The following is a 17,206-nucleotide window of genomic DNA, read 5'->3' as shown; positions in this document are numbered from 1 at the left end:
GAGGGCATGCTGTGTGCTTCCCATGGCAGGAGTTCATGAGACCGTTGCCAAAAATGTAGATGGAAGAGGATGTCAGTCAGCCAAGGACACTCAGCCAGGGGAAGCCAGTGCTCTCTGCAAACAGCAGGTACTATCCCAGCTTCGAAACTCAGGTGTGGAGGACTGTGATCACCAAGCAAGACAGAGCAGGACTCAGAGGTGTGGCAGGCGCCACCCTGGATGGAGTGGGAACCGCAGGTGGGGGGAAGCATTTGAAATCCTGCAACCCGGTTCCAAGTGCCGCTTCAGTGGTTGTTCTGGGACCCAGTCAAACCTCAGCGGAACAGTAGGACACTGTGTCCACTAAGGAGCGCTATCATCCATTGGCCAGTGTGGACACGGCTGCAGACCATCTCCTCTCAACATTCACTCCAGTCTGAGAGGAGGAACGGCCAGCGTAATTCACAGTGTTGAATGACCGACTCACCATTGTAAGAAATTTCCTTTCAATGCTCAGGTCACAAATAAGCAGATCACTATTTTTTTCAGATGTAGATCATGGATCTTTTTTCTGTATAACAACTGAAATTCTGCTGGAAATAACAAAAGGGCAACACTTCCCAACCAGAATTTTAAACCTCCTGATGCAAATAAATTGCACATCTTTGACATTGCAAATGAGTTGCTACTGTTACAAAAGCATTAATAGTATTATAAGTATCCTTTAAAAGATGAGCATCAATTTATTCCAGTAGTAAATCCAAGATTTACTTAGATCTTCACAAGATCAATCGTACCGCTTTCCAAGAGGAGTGAGTATTAAGAGTTGATAGTTTATACAGCGACAGCAAGGATTAGAATAGCTTACCGATATACATCAAAGACTTACCTACCTTAAGCTTCTACAAAAGAATAAGTTATTTTTTTCACAGCAGTACATACTATGCATGCATAAATAATCAAAGTTAAATCCAGAAAAGATGGATGCAAATAGAGCTGATACAGAATTGGGGAAGAGCTTGGTTATTTCGTTTCATAATTCTGAAATGTAATGGATGCAGGAATATTTGAGAAAGAAATTGTCCAGATGGAAAGCTGAATAGCTTTAGAGATTGTGTAAAGGATATAACTGAGCAGAGGGGACGGAGGCAGCCACCCCGGGGGCGTTCGAGGAGAAGAAACTGCAGGTGGTCTCCACAGTTGGGACAGCGCTGCCTGCCCTCCTGTCTGAGTTCAGAGGACAGAGCGAGCGAGGTCTGTGGGAACAGAATGGAACAAAACCAGGATGCCTCGGGCTGACGTTGCCTCTACCAAGAGTCAAGGCTGTGACCAGGCCCTCAGAGGAAATGGAAAGTTGCAGCCATTTCACACCTGTTTCCCCCTCCTGGTCACCATGTTCCTGGCAGGGATTCTTATATGAATGAAGGAGAATAAGCTTACGTGCAGGAATGTGTCTTCAGTCCCAGGAAGCATTGTTTCTTGTGTACCCTGGGTGCCCAGTAGCAACTCTCAACTAGGCAGCATCAGTTCAGGAACCAGCTTTCATGGTGAAGGCTCTGCAACCAGTAAAGTGAAGGCCCAAGGGTATGTCACGTGAAAAGAGAAAGAGCGGAATCTAGTAGCACTCTTCACAGGTTTTAAGGGTGCAGGGTGGAAGTGGCATCTACTTTAAATTGTAAGAGAGCCAGACCCTGCGAGGCCTTCCCTTGTCCTTCACCTGCCTCTTGTCTGTAGAAAATCTTTAATCAAAGAATAAATTTAATGAGAGAAGTGAGAAAAGGCAGAAAACAAGGAAAACAGTCAAGCAAGACAAATGATCATAATTTAACTATTAAGCAAAGTCAAGGACCTCTAATTCCTCCTCAAGGGCTATAGATAATATTCTGAGCCATATCCTTTGAGCTGTTTTCAGGTGGAGAGAGTTAACCCCAAGATGACCAGACTGTAACCATTACATAAGCTTCTCCATCTTAGACAATTCCAAGGACTGATCTCACAGAAATAGAAACAAGCTACCCCAGAACTGGAGACAACAATCAGGATGATGCTTGTCAGACCACCCTGGGACCAGTTTCAAGATGATTGTTGCAGCTGACTGCACTGCTCTGCTCCCTGTCCCCACTTGTCCACCCCTGAAAATTCCTTTTAGAGCTCTTGCCCTCTGATCAACAGCAGAGAGCTGGTTTTTTGGAACCCAAGTTCACCATCCCCTCAAGGTTGCCGGCCTCCTGAATAAATCAACCTTCCCTTTCCTACCGGTATTTGTCTCTCGAATACTAGCTTTCAAGCTGCAGGCAGCCAAACCTGAGTTGGGTAGCAAAAATCACCAACAGGAAGGTCTAGAACTGGGTTGGAAGCTCCTTGGAAGCAGAGCCCCACACACTGTAAGCGGACTTTTAACCATCAAAACACCTGGCATCCTGGAAACCTTGAGCTTCCCTCCAAACTGAAAAGGAGTGACTTCGTGAACAGCTTATCAGACCCTGTCCCCAGGCAATAGGACTTGCCCAAAAGCCTAGTAAAGAAGAGTTATGTTTACGTGACACATAAACATTGGTACACGCATCAGACTCTTGTTGAGAAAGTAAACTAATTAGACTATTGTCACATAGCCTGAACATTAATTGAATTTGGAGGCCTTTGCCACTAATACGTAATAACAGATGGTAAAGAAAAGAGTGATAGACCTCTCAAATGGCAGCTTTAAGACCTAAGAGTATATATCACAGAATTGATGAACCTAGTACTTCCGCTGCTGACATATCACAACAACATCCTCCCTTCTCCTCTGACTGACCATCCACTTGTCCACAGTGGCTGAAGGACTGTGTGGCCTTTGGGGATGGAACTCAGATTTAGCACATTCTCTTCCAGCCAGGCTTCAGCAGTATGTAAACCGTGAACTCCCAGATGTTCAAGCAGGTTTTAGAAAAGGCAGAGGCACCAGAGATCAAATTGCCAACATCCGCTGGATCATGGAGAAAGCAAGAGAGTTCCAGAAAAACATCTATTTCTGCTTCATTGACTATGCCAAAGCCTTTGACTATGTGGATCACAATAAACTGTGGAACATTCTGAAAGAGATGGGAATCCCAGACCACCTGACCTGCCTCTTGAGAAACCTGTATGCAGGTCAGGAAGCAACAGTTAGAACTGGACATGGAACAACAGACTGGTTCCAAATAGGAAAAGGTGTACGTCAAGGTTGTATATTGTCACCTTGCTTATTTAACTTATATGCAGAGTACATCATGAGGAACGCTGGGCTGGAAGAAGTGCAAGCTGGAATCAAGATTGCCGGGAGAAATATCAATAACCTCAGATATGCAGATGACACCACCCTTATGGCAGAAAGTGAAGAGGAACTCAAAAGCTTCTTGATGAAAGTGAAAGAGGAGAGTGAAAAGGTTGGCTTGAAGCTCAACATTCAGAAAACAAAGATCATGGCATTTGGTCCCATCACTTCATGGGAAATAGATGGAAAAACAGTGGAAACAGTGTCAGACTTTATTTTTTTGGGCTCCAAAATCACTGCAGATGCTGATTGCAGCCATGAAATTAAAAGACGCTTACTCCTTGGAAGGAAAGTTATGACCAACCTTGATAGTATATTAAAAAGCAGAGACATTACTTTGCCAACCAAGGTCCGTCTAGTCAAGGCATTGGTTTTTCCCGTGGTCATGTATGGATGTGAGAGTTGGACTGTGAAGAAAGCTGATCGCCGAAGAATCGATGCTTTTGAACTGTGGTGTTGGAGAAGACTCTTGAGAGTCCCTTATACTGCAAGGAGATCCAACCAGTCCATTCTAAAGGAGATCAATCCTGGATGTTCATTGGAGGGACTGATGCTAAAGCTGAAACTGCAATACTTTGGCCACCTCATGCGACGAGTTGACTCACTGGAAAAGACTCTGATGCTGGGAAAGGTTGGGGGCGGGAGGAGAAGGGGACGACGGAAAATGAGATGGCTGGATGGCATCACCGACTCTGTGGACATGAGTTTGAGTGTACTCCGGGAGTCGGTGATGGACAGGGAGGCCTGGCGTGCTGTGATTCATGGGGTCGCGGAGAGTCGGACACGACTGAGCGACTGAACTGAACTGAACTGAACTTCCATGAGGGCATGAGACACATGGAAGACTGTAGAATCTGTCGCTTGCCCTCTTATGGCCAGAGAACATGGGTCTGTGTTAACTTCCATGGAAAACCTAGAGTTAGATCTAGGAAGTATTGTATGACAATGACATTTTTAATCACTTCGCTGTAACAGTTGGTTATTTTTAACCAGCTGTTATCTTGGAATCCATAGGGAAAAGAAGTTAGACAGTGTCTAAGAGCTGATAAGATCCCCTGGAGAAGGAAACGGTAACCCACTCCAGTATTCTTGCCTGGAGAATTCCATGGACGGAGAAGCCTCATAGGCTACAGTCCACGGGGTCGCAAAGAGTCAGACACAACTGAGCAATGGAACGGAACGGAAGAGCTGATAAAATTTCAGCAGGAAGTATGTCGAAAGGATCAGTGAGCAAAGAGATACATTTGAACCTGGATCTGTTACTGGCTAAGGAATGTATTACACTCTTGGCACCACCTTGGGAATGTTTCTCCTCCTCTGTCTTCATCCCGTTTGTTTTCCTTTTGAGGAGGAGCTGATATGTGGGACAGCTACATGCGATTAGTTTGGGGTCACTGCTTAGAAGCTGTCATCATCTGACATACGGGTAACTCATTTTTGTGAGTGTTGTCCTCATTCCCAGTAGATGTGAATCACTTGCACTGTGGCTTGTGTTCTGTTCAGGTGAGCTGCTGGCTGTAGCTCCCCTTTGGGAAAACTCACCGGTCTGCCACCCACAGTCTTCCTTCCCAACTTTGCGTACAGCTTCCTACAAATAGAATGTCCTAGTTCAGTATGTCAGTTGGATCATTTGATGAGGTGAATAAATCATTTGTATTCAGAACAAAAGAAATAATGTATGCAAAGAAAAGTCAAAAATGCAAATTAAGGAACACATGCATTTTGCTGGCTTTCTTTGATAATCTACTTGCATGTGTTAAAAAAAAAAAATAGCACACCAAAGGAAAAAGAGGTAATTCAGGGAAATAAAATTTTCAAGTGAAAAATCAAGGAAACCAGGGTTTAAGTGTGTCTTCACATTTGGACTTGAAAGCTCTCAGTTTCTCAGGATTGACAGGATGTAGCTTCTTTTTTGTTGAAGTATAGCTGATCTGAAGCACTGACTCATTGGGAAAGACCCTGACGCTGGGAAGGACTGAAGGCAGAAGGAGAGGGGAACGACAGAGGACGAGATGTTGGATGACATCACCAACTCAATGGAGATGAGTTTGAGCAAGTTCTGGGAGATGGTGAAGGACGGGGAAGCCTGACGTGCTGCAGTCCATGGGGTTGCAAAGATTCAGACATGACTGAGCAACTGAAAAACAACAAATAGCTGATTTACTATAGTGTATTAATTACATAACTTTCTTTTAACTATGGGAAAACCCACCACCAGGAAACCCAGTGTGAGGTGATAGATCCCTCCCTTACTAATTCTAACGGGGAACCGGATGGTACCCCAAAGGCATGGAAATACCCCAGAACTGCTCACATGCACACACACCGTCATACTAGTCACACTTTACTGGAGAGGTTTTCCTGGAATAGCTGTTCTTTGAAAATTGCCTTGTTTCCCTATCGTGAATACAGGATGAAGGCAAAGCTCTTGTGATGTCATGCTGCGTTTGTTTGTAGCCTTCTTATACCCCAACCTTATGGAAAAACAGTTTGAGCAGGGAAGTCAAGTCACGTTTTGTTTCCATTTATCATTTATGCCACCAACTGTGTCTCACATGGGTGTGAAGTCCCAATGATACTGGTCAGTTGAGCAACTGGAAACTAAATTATTGAATAGTCCTTTGAAAGCTAAAAGAACTTCTTTATACTATTTTCTTTTTTTTCTCTGACTTTCTCATTTTTAGTATTTTTTATGACATTTCAATTTTTTTATCTAAATAGCAGCATTAACTCTCTTCAGATTCCCAAAATATTATAAGCTGACAGTTATTTCATGTGGCATTATGCTGAGCTCAGATGACAGAAACCACGTATGGAACATCCAGCCTTGTTCCATATGAGAGACCCCCCTCTCCCTGTTGGGCAGGGAAGCCGCAGGCCTGCAGTGGAGCCAGGAGCCACTGGGGACTTATACTAGGAGGAAGTTAGTGTTAATAATGAATTCAGGGGTGTTTTTGTGCTGTTGGAGGACACGCTCATTTTGAGAAAAGCTTTTGGTTGGGGGAGATAAACAGAAATGTTAGATGTGTTTTAAGGGATAAAAATGGGGCTTGTGGCTTGCACAATACTCAGTTTGCATCAGTTAACAAGAACTGGGTAGAGACAGAAGAAAGGAAAGATATTTGAGACTGGATAAGGGAAAGTTTGATCTCAAAAGCCAAAAGCTAGCTTTGAAAAGGCTTTAGAAGTCACGGTGGAATTAAAAAAATCACTTCTTTTTTGACTTTGAAACATTCATTTTACTCCAGGGAAATTAGAAATTTCTTAGAAATGAACTTTACTGGAGCAACGATATGGAAAAATATCTTAACCACAAATAAGTCCACTGGAGAAACCGCTTGGTTCCTCAAGCAGTGGAGCCATTGATGCAGAGTGCGTGTGACTCATCCTTGGAAGGGGTGTTCTGTTTGGCTACGAAGCTGGCGCAATATTTTTAGAAACAGTAAAGTCCATGGAGTTTTCAAAGTGTGGAATGTCTTCAGTTCAGTTTAGTTCAGTCGCTCAGTCGTGTCCGACTCTTTGCAACCCCATGAATCATAGCACACCAGGCCTCCCTGTCCATCACCAACTCCCGGGGATCACTCAAACTCATGTCCATCGAGTCGGTGATGCCATCCAACCATCGCATCCTCCGTCGCCCCTTCTCCTTCTGCCCTCAATCTTTCCCAGCATCAGGGTCTTTTCAAATGAGGCAACTCTTCACATCAGGTGGCCAAAGTATTGGAGTTTCAGCTTTAACATCAGTCTTCCAATGAACACCCAGGACTGATCTCCTTTAGGATGGACTAGTCGGATCTCCTTGTAGTCCAAGGGACTCTCAAGAGTCTTCTCCAACACCACAGTTCAAAAGCATCAATTCTTCCGTGATCAGCTTTCTTCACAGTCCAACTCTCACATCCATACATGACCACGGGAAAAGCCATAGCCTTGACTAGACGGACCTTTGTTGGCAAAGTAATGTCTCTGCTTTTTAATATTCTTTCTAGGTTGGTCATAACTTTCCTTCCAAGGAGTAAGCGTCTTTTAATTTCATGGCTGCAATCAGCATCTGCGGTGATTTTGGAGCCCAAAAAATAAAGTCTGACACTGTTTCCCCTGTTTCCCCATCTATTTCCCATGAAGTGATGGGACCGGATGCCATGATCTTAGATTTCTGAATGTTGAGCTTCAAGCCAACCTTTTCAGTCTCCTCTTTCACTTTCATCAAGAGGCTTTTGAGTTCCTCTTCACTTTCTGCCATAAGGGTGGTGTCATCTGCATATCTGAGGTGATTGATTTTTCTCCCGGCAATCTTGATTCCAGCGTGTGCTTCTTCCAGCCCAATGTTCCTCATGATGTACTCTGCATAGAAATTAAATAAGCAGGGTGACAATATACAGCCTTGACAAATGTCTTCAGCAGATGACATTTTTAGCGGTGTGTAGACGTGACCATTCTGGACTGCAGGTGTAGAAAACCATTAGACCATTCAGGTGTGACCTAAATCAAATCCCTTATGACTATACAGTGGAAGTGAGAAATAGATTTAAGGGACTAGATCTGATAGAGTGCCTGATGAACTATGGATGGAGGTTTGTGACATTGTATAGGAGACACGAATCAAGAACATTCCCAAGAAAAACAAATACCAAAAAGCAAAATGGCTGTCTGAGGAGGCCTTACAAATAGCTGTGAAAAGAAGAGAAGTGAAAACAAAGGAGAAAAGGAAAGATATACCCATTTGAATGCAGAGTTCCAAAGAATAGCAAGGAGAGATAAGAAAGCCTTCCTCAGTGATCAATGCAAAGAAATAGAAGAAAATAATAGAATGGGAATGACTAAAGATTTCTTCAAGAAAATTAGAGATACCAAGGGAACATTTCATGCAAAGGTGGGCTCGATAAAGGACAGAAATGGTAGGGACCTAACAGAAGCAGAAGATATTAAGAAGAGGTGGCAAGAATACACAGAACTGTACAAAAAAGATCTTCATAACCCAGATAATCACGATGGTGTGATCACTCACCTAGAGCCAGACATCCTGGAACGTGAAGTCAAGTGGGCGTTAGGAGTCCTCACTATGAACAAAGCTAGTGGAGGTGATGGAATTCCAGTTGAGCTATTTCAAATCCTGAAAGATGATGCTGTGAAAGTGCTGCACTCAATATGCCAGCAAATTTGGAAAACTCAGTAGTGGCCACAGGACTGGAAAAGGTCGGTTTTCATTCCAGTCCCAAAGAAAGGCAATGTCAAAGAATGCTCAAACTACTACACAGTTGCACTCATTTCACACGCTAGTAAAGTGATGGCTAAAATTCTCCAAGCCAAGCTTCAGCAATATGTGAACTGTGAACTTCCAGATGTTCAAGCTGGATTTAGAAAAGGCAGAGGAACAAGGGATCAAATTGCCAACATCCACTGGATCATCGAAAATGCAAGAGAGTTCCAGAAAAACATCTATTTCTGCTTTATTAACTATGCCAAAGCCTTTGACTGTGCAGACCACAATAAACTGTGGAAAATTCTGAAATTGATGGGAATACCAGACCACCTGGCCTGCCTCTTGAGAAACCTATACGCAGGTCAGGAAGCAAGAGTTAGAACTGGACATGGAACAACAGACTGGTTCCAAATAGGAAAAGGAGTACGTCAAGGCTGTGTATTGTCACCCTGCTTATTTAACTTATATGCAGAGTACATCATGAGGAACGCTGGGCTGGAAGAAGCACAAGCTGGAATCAAGATTGCCGGGAGAAATATCAATAACCTCAGATATGCGGATGACACCACCCTTATGGCAGAAAGTGAAGAAGAACTCAAAAGCCTCTTGATGAAAGTGAAAGAGTGAAAAAGTTGGCTTAAAGCTCAACATTCAGAAAACTAAGATCATGGCATCTGGTCCCATCACTTCATGGCAAATAGCTGGGGAAACAGTGGAAACAGTGTCAGACTTTATTTTGGGGGCTCCAAAATCACTGCAGATGCTGATTGCAACCATGAAATTAAAAGATGTTTACTCCTTGGAAGGAAAGTTATGACCAGCCTAGATAACATATTAAAAAGCAGAGACATTACTTTGCCAACCAAGGTCCATCTAGTCAAGGCTATGGTTTTTCCAATGGTCACGTATGGATATGAGAGTTGGACTATAAAGAAAGCTGAATGCCGAAGAATTGGTTCTTTTGACTGTGGTGTTGGAGAAGACTCTTGAGAGTCCCTTGGACTGCAAGGAGATCCAACCAGTCCATCCTAAAGGAGGTCAGTCCTGGGTGTTCATTGGAGGAACTGATGCTGGAACTGAAACTCCAGTATTTTGGCCACCTGATGTGAAGAGCTGCCTCATTTGAAAAGACCCTGATGCTGGGAAAGATTGAGGGCAGGAGGAGAAGGGGACGATGGAGGATGAGATGGTTGGATGGCATGACCAACTCGATGGATATGGGTTTGGGTGGATTCTGGGAGTTGGTGATAGACAGGGAGGCCTGGCGTGCTGTGGTTCATGGGGTTGTGAAGTGTCGGACACGACTGAGCGACTGAACTGAACTGAACTGGTGAACATTGGGTGCATGTATCTTTTCCAATCAGTGTTTTTATTTTCTTTGGATGTATATCCAGGAGTGGAATTACTGGTTATCATGATTTTCTACACAACTGAGAAATGAGCATATTATTGTATTTTGGATCTGTTTAGTTGTCCAAGGCATAAATAAATGTTTTGCTCATTAGGACTTCGTAAAGAATGTCTGAAGGTCCATAGCGTGATGTTTTGTCATGAGAGCTATAAAGCAAAGAATGTGAGATTCCAAATTTCTTAACGTGAGGCCTATAGCATGACCCACCCAGACCAGATCCCATGTGGCACTGGAGCTGATGGTCATGTCTGAGTGCTGATTAAATGCGGAAATGAGAGACAGCCACCCATCCATCTGTCTGCTCCTGGGCTCTCATGTGGTGGATTGGATATGTTTTTAGCAATTATCCTCAGAATTCAGGTTTTTGGAAATTGAGAAACTAGATCAACATATTTCAGTTTTGTTTCTGGAATGTTGACTCAGGAAGAAAAAAAGTCGCTCTCAGTGAAAAACATTGTCTTGTGCTGTTCCCTGATCCACGTGTGGGGCGGGGGCTCCCTCACTTATATCTGACCAGTCACTGACTTCTCAGCCCCCGGGGGGAGCGCCACTACAGTGCAGAGAGCTCAGCTCTGTACACAAGCAGCTTGAAGCGTGTATCCAGTCTGTGGCACCAAGTTCTCAGGGGTGCCCGGACTGGTTCTCCAGGAGGTCTCATCTAGAATTCACACTGAATCCCTGGGGAACCTAGAGTCGGGTTGCTAACGTCTGTTGTGTTGAGAGATGGTGTTTAAGTTGACAGTCACAGTGTATTTATCAACCGGATGTGCAGCGGGAGGGTAAGGTGCCCCTCTGAGTAGAGACTGTGGCGGCCAGGACTTTGGCTCACTCCCCTTCTCTCCCCGTGCTCCTCTGCTCGGCAGTGTGGCACCGTCTCCACAGTGAAGCCTCTCTCTACATGGACAACCCCCGGTGGGTGCTTCGGTCCTGGGTCTGTCCTGTATTCCAGATGGTACAGCACACCACCTGTTCAGCGCTCCCACTTAGCTGGTCTGCTGGCGCCTCAGAACCAGTACGTCTAAAGCTCACCGATGCTTTTCTCCTGCCAAACCCCTCTTGGTTCAGTGCTCATGTCTGTCTGTAGCAGTCTGTCTTCCAGTTGCTCAGGACGGAAACGTGGAGCCCCCTTACCACTCTTCTCATGTCGCACGTTCGATGCTCCAGCAAACCCTGTTACAGGCCCGGATCCGACCGCTCCTCACTGTCACCTGACAACACAGACATGAACAGTTCAGGTTTCTGACCCAGGTTATCACAGTCGTCTCCGAACAGGCCTCTGTGCTGTCCCCCATGCTCCGTTACAGTCTGGTCTTGACGTGGCAATCAGACAGAGTCTTTAGGTTGAACAAACAAGTCACCATGTAGCTCAGTAGCTCCCATTTCAATGAGTCGAGTGAAGTTCTGCCCACAGCGCCTAGTGTTCTCTGGTGCCTGTTCCCTCTTGGCTCATGACTCTGTCCGTTTGTAGTCACTCTGCATCCTGGCCAGATGCCATCTCACGCTGAGCCCTCCGTGTCAGCACCTCAGTCCTCCCCGCCTGACCCTGCTCTCCTTCCCCTCCTCCCACACCCTCCCCGTGACAGTGTAATTGACAGGTATGCACACCTGTGTGAGGAGTGCCTCACCCGTCAGCGTGAAGATCGTCCCCCTTCTTTCGCTGGGGTATCTTAAGTGCCAGGAACAGAGATGGCAGGTAGTGGGTGCAAGTTCACGTGTGTTGAATGCACGCATGTACCTGTGTGATCACGAGGACCCTGAGGGGCTGAAATTCTATCTCCAGACAAGCACACCACTCCTGGCAGAACCCACCCTCATCCTTCCATCTCCCACTTTACGTGTGGTCCAGACCTTGTGCCCCTTTTAAAGATAATGACCAGCTTTAGTGCAGGTATCACGTTTTCCTCTCCTGCGAGCTCCCTATTTTCCTGATGACCAGGAATATCTCCAAGTTCAAAATCCATGGTCAAAAATACTTATTATCCCTGCTGCTGCTGCTAAGTCGCATCAGTCATGTCCAACTCTGTGCGACCCCATAGATGGCAGCCCAACAGGCTCCTCTGTCCCTGGGATTCTCCAGGCAAGAATACTAGAGTGGGTTGCCATTTCCTTCTCCAATGCATGAAAGTGAAAAGTGAAAGTGAAGTCACTCAGTCATGTCCGACTCTCAGCGACCCCATGGACTGCAGCCCACCAGGCTCCTCCATCCATGGGATTCTCCAGGCAAGAGTACTGGAATGGGGTGCCATTGCTTTCTCCCTTATTATCCCTACATTCTATTAATAATTCATGTTGTGAAACACTCTAAAGAGTGCTGCAGTGCTGCTGGAATCATGCCCTTTCCCAGACCAAGATGTAAGTGTCCTGACCTTTGACAGTCTCCACCCTACAACCCATGCAGACTACAAAACAGGTCTAGAAGGCGCTTTGCTGGAGTTGTGGATTTTTCTTGAGTTCTTGGCCCCTTTGAGGTGTTGAAGCGAATGGGTACGCCATGGCCCGAAGACAGAAGTTGGCTGTAAGGAAACCACTTCTGCAGACTTGGGTGCCTGGCATCCCATGGTCTAGCTCTGTCCTGTGAACAGCAGGAGGCTGTGAGTCTTCCCCCCGTGGCCCCCACTGCAGCATGACACAGGACTCAAGAACTCCACCTGGGGACATGCGCCCTGCTTCACTGCAGTGGGAGGCTGTCCGGGTGGGAGGAGAGGCAGCAATGCTGTCTGTGTGTCTCCTCCACCCGGCGCAGGGAGTACAAACCAGCACTGAAGGGACGTGACTCGGGAGCGGCCTTGGGTGACAGCTCGTGATTCTTGTACATGAGAGGGTTTTCTAAAGTGAGGACGTGGGTGGGTTTCCCACCATGTTTTCATAACCCTCATGGAATTCTCCTGTTGTTTGATGTGGTTCCTTCCCATCTTAGATAATTGAGCACAGTGTCATAGGCAAGAAGGAAGATGCTTCTTTATGGGCAGTAGGGCGGCACTCTCCTCCTTTTCATCCCTCTCCCTGGAGCCCTGAAGAATGACTCTTCACAGCACAGTGTTGTCTCCATGGCACGATATTTCTCAGGAAGGATGCTTCAGCACCAGTCAGCCTATGCCAAAGTCGCCGTGTAAGTACAGTGTCCACAGGGTTTATGCTTGGACATGGGTCCTCCGCAGTAAAGCTCTGTTTACAGGACACATCATCATGTGGGCATACAGAGTGTCTAACACAAACAAGCCACAAAAAGAAACGTAGTTCAGTCACAAAGAAGATCACATACGCTGAGCTCCAGTTTATTTAGGAGATTAGCTACATAAGTGGCACCATGTTCTCTCTGTTTATATGGTTTCATAGATAAATGCTATGCCCAGAATAGCTCCAAGTGCCTAACAGAGTATGAGAATATCTTTTCTCTTCCAGAGATGTTTTTCATGGGAAAATGAAGGATTAATTTGTGTCAGAAATAATAACCGTCTTGGGTGAATTATTAGAAGCAAGAGCATTTTGAGTTGATTTAAATGTTTTCTCCATCACTTTGCTATCTGTAATGAGACTAAACTTTTGACTTTGTCTCCTGCCTGGAGCAGAATTTTCAGGAAGGAAGGAGATTTTGCAAGCAGTTGGTCGATCAAACTCCCTCTTTCACCATCATCCTAGAGTGACCATTGTTTTCTCATGTGTGCAGACCTGCTCAGAGCTGGGTCAGGCTCTCATCCAGCCTCAGTGCCCCTTCATGCTGTGGGCTTTCATCCTTCTCTTCCTGTCTGGCCCCTGTTGTTTACTGGCTGTGTGGCCTTGGGCCTCTGTTTCCTTATCAGTCAGATGAAAGAATTCAAGTAGATCATCTCTGAGCCCTCCTCCAGTTCTGCGATGGAGCATCCCTAAGACTCACAGAGCGCTTTGTTGATCCAGAGCCCCCTAGTGTAATAGAAGTGTCTGATTCAACAAAAAGTGACAGAATTCATCGTGGAATGCATTTCATGCTTCGTCTGCTTATCAATCAATCACTTAATCAGTGGTCTAGTATATTTTCAGGGACTCAGACACTGTTTCTTCTCCATCCGGAGGCGCCCTCTCCAGCTGTGTGATGTGTCAGTTGCATGGCCCCTGAAGCAGCCCTGCCTCCCCACTGGGTCCCTTCAGCTCCTAGGTGGTTTAGAAAGCCCTCTTGGTCCCCTCCCACAACATCTGTGCACGCCTCTTACAAAATGAGAGTGCTGCACGGTCCTTCAGCATTCAGAACGGCAGTCAGCCCTTTGCCGTGTTAGCCCTCCTCACCTTCATCGTGTGCAGCTACTGGCATTGGGCGTGGCTCCTCATTCTGCACGCCGTCTTCCAATGCAGGCTCTGAGAGCGGACGTCTCGCCTGCCAAGTAGCATCTGCCTCCAGGTTTGGGCGAAGTCAAGTGTTGGTTGACTGGTTGGTAAAGCAGTAGTCGCAGGATCTTGGATGGGAACACGGTCAGCAAGACAAGCAGGGTGAGCCTTTCGGCAGAGGGGACCTCCTCGGAGTTAGAGGTTGATCTGCTGTGGGCACACTTTCCGTGATTCAAGGCTTGGTTTTCAGCCACACTGACCCAGAATGATGACATTACAACATAGTAAAGACTTCTAACTCCAGATCCATCTCGGAAAGAGAAGCCCCGTTAGGTGATGTGGAGACTTATCAGGGACTAGGAGTTACAGCTGCTGGACGTTGATTGGCAGCCGGCAGTGACACAGGGTTCTGCTTAGGTGCTCTCTGCAGGGGGCTTCACACAGACTAACACTGAAGATGGAGAACTGGTGAAACTAGATCTTCACACCACAGGAAAGGAAAAAGGAGGAGAGAGACAGGGTGACAGTTAGAGCCCCTTTCACAGCCACCCACCCGCATGCGCAGGGTGATAATAGCTCAGGGTAAAGAGACACAGTTGGGACCAGTCAGAATCAGGGATGGAGAGACCGCCTGAGAGAGGGTCGTCTTTAGTCTTCTCACAGAACTTATTCAGAGCAGAAGGCAGTGGGAAATGGGCGTGCACTCCACAGATGCGCGCTGGTGCAATGCCTGCCTTGCTTTCTACCTCAGGACACTTTGTCACTCCGCAGAGTCCACTAACGTTCACAGGCTGCGGCCTCCAGCTGGCCTCCCCGCCTTTCAGCTTCGTCCACATCTAATGTCTCTCACACATGAGGTTCTCCTCATCCTGATGCCATTCCACCAAGGCAACAGGAACCTGAGGTGTGTCTTGCATTTCCCACCAAAGCCCAGATCCCCTGACCCAGGTCCTGGACCTCGATGGCCTGGCCCCACGCCATGGGTTCAGGTAGACATCCCCACAAACCCCTGTGAATGTTAAGCTCCTAATCTCTTCATCATTTGTTAAAAATATTTTCATTTTAATGCCTCCGTCCTTTCTGTTTGTTGAGCCCTTTTGCTGCTTATGACCTCAAGGTGGATGTTTCCCATAATTGAAGAAAGAAAAGCAAAGCTGTGGCCTCACCATCCTGCATCCCACATCTGCTGCTCCCTACTAGAGTATCAGACGATGCACAAACAACTGTTTTCAGAGTGCTCCTGAAGCAAAGGAATAATAATGGCAGATATCTGTGAAGTGCCCCAGCAGATAAAAGTAGCCGCGTCCAGAAATAATCGTTCCCAATGTGGTCCTGAACAATATACATGTATATTTAGGGAAGGAAATCAGTCAAGGACATTCCTCTTTGACCCGTCAGTAAGATGTAATGGCTTTGGTCCTAAAGAAGCTTCTCATCCTTTCATCTCAATTAGCGACCACAGTAGCCCAGGCGGAGACAACAAAGGCTCCTTTCAGAAGGCCAGGGCTGAGGGCAGAAGGTAGACTGATAATTGATGCCTCTCCATGGCAGAAACTCAAGGATGGAGAAGGGGAACCAGCCGGTAGCTGCTGGTCGGTTCACAAGGGCAGTGTCTGTCTGCAGTGCTTCCTTCTCCTCGAACCCTGTAGCCGGTTTTATCATCTGTGGTCAGCAGTCCAAACACGTTTGATCTTTCTCGCCCACTCTTCTTAGAGCACTTTGTTCCTTCCCTCCTGAAATCTGATTAGTGATCTGCCCTTAGGAAAGATGGAGGTCGTGAACATGTTTTATTTGTGGGTGAATCACCTTTTCAGGCCTCTTTCTTCTGAAAATGAGTCTGTTCTTGGCAGAATAGAGACTCCAGCTCCTGGTTTGCAAACTCCTGGCTGTATTATTTCTTACTGCCAGGGGATTTTTCTAAGTGGTAATAATGGTAGTAACACATTGAGTTGTTGCATCAGGTGGAATGCAACGTAAACATTAACATAGTTGTGAGACACAGCCAGGCAGGTGTGGATGCAAGGGTGGTAGGTCCAGAGTAAAGCTGAGAAATAGTGTAACCGCAAGAGGCTGCATCCCCGGTGGGTGCCAGATCTCCCCCTCCTCACCTTGAGCAGCTTCAGGGCATACAGGAAACTCATCAGTTAGGAAGGTGGACTGAATTGAGGAAGCCGTGAGGAGGCCTCCATTTCCACAGGAGCGCATCCTACAGCCAGTAAGCAGACAGCCCATAGGACACAGCCGCCTGCTTCTAGCTTTCCGGCTGGTTCTGTGATGAGCGCTGGTGTCAGAACAGCACACCTGCAGTGGCGCTGGGATCCCATGTGGGCATCCGCTCACGTCGCGGGCGCTTAGAGCCCAGGGTGGGACAGATTCACTTGCACTTTCACGTTTACATCTTCCCAGATGTCCTTGGGAGATAGAGTGACAGGAAACAGTACACTGGTTTCATTGTAAGTTGTTTTCAAGTTCAGCCACATGTAAACTACTCACAAGGTAAACACAGGCTCTGAGTCCTGGGTCCTCGGTGCAGTGGAAGGTAACTGGTCTGGGAGACGAAGGCCAGCGCCTGCATCATGCCGGCTACAAGCTCTTGGTGTGAGCTGCCCGAGCGGCTTCTCCTCCCTTCCCCAGAGGGAGAGACAGTAGCTGAGGCCTGCTCCCTCGGGCCTTTTAAGAGCTTACAGTCGTTTTTGTTTGTTTGTTTTTTCTGATCAGTTAACAAAGGATGATTGAATGGGTGCTGCCTTTTCGTCTTGCTTCATAGGAACTTAAGTTTGGGGGAAAAACCAAAAGCTAAATAGCCACAGCTGCCTGTGCTGTTTCCCATGCCGTTTTCCTGGTTGTTTCTTTGTGTGTGGCATTTGCCGTGTGATAACGCAGTGTGCCTTTCTGTGACAGTCCAGGGCAGAAGCACACGCCACCTCCGGGCTCACTGCTGACACCTGGGCTGCAGGAGCAACCTTGAGGCGCTGAACATGCTGGCCGTTTTCCAGGGCCCTGCCCACAGCGTTTCACAAGC

This window comes from Moschus berezovskii, chromosome 15 (genome assembly GCF_049115385.1).
Source record: "Moschus berezovskii isolate FMDL1 chromosome 15, NW_MosBer_1.0, whole genome shotgun sequence".
NCBI lineage: Eukaryota > Metazoa > Chordata > Mammalia > Artiodactyla > Moschidae > Moschus > Moschus berezovskii.
This window is presented reverse-complemented; position numbering follows the sequence as displayed.